A 385-nucleotide genomic window follows, 5' to 3' on the forward strand; every position below is an offset into this window, starting at 1 on the left:
ATGTTTAACCATTTCAAGAGGTAGTATATGATCAAGAGCCAATGATACTGAAGGAAGAAGTCCAAGGTGCATTGAAGGAATTGGCAAACACAAGACACCAGGAATTGATAGAATACAAATTGAAGTCTTTCAAGAAAGTGAGGCAGCACTGGAGGCAGTCACTAATTTATGCCAAGAAATTTGAACTGATTGGAAGAGATCCATACTTGTACCCATTCCAAAGAGGTGACCCAACGGAACGCTGAAATCATCGGACAATATCTTTGATATTTCATGTGAGTAAAGTTTTACTAAAGGTAATACAGAAATGGCTGCAAGCATACATTGACAGAGAACTTCCAGAGGTTCAAGCCGGGTTCAGAAGAGGCCGTGGAATTAAGGATAT

The sequence above is a fragment of the Chrysochloris asiatica genome, unplaced genomic scaffold, assembly GCF_000296735.1.
Source record: "Chrysochloris asiatica unplaced genomic scaffold, ChrAsi1.0 scaffold00088, whole genome shotgun sequence".
Taxonomy (NCBI): domain Eukaryota; kingdom Metazoa; phylum Chordata; class Mammalia; order Afrosoricida; family Chrysochloridae; genus Chrysochloris; species Chrysochloris asiatica.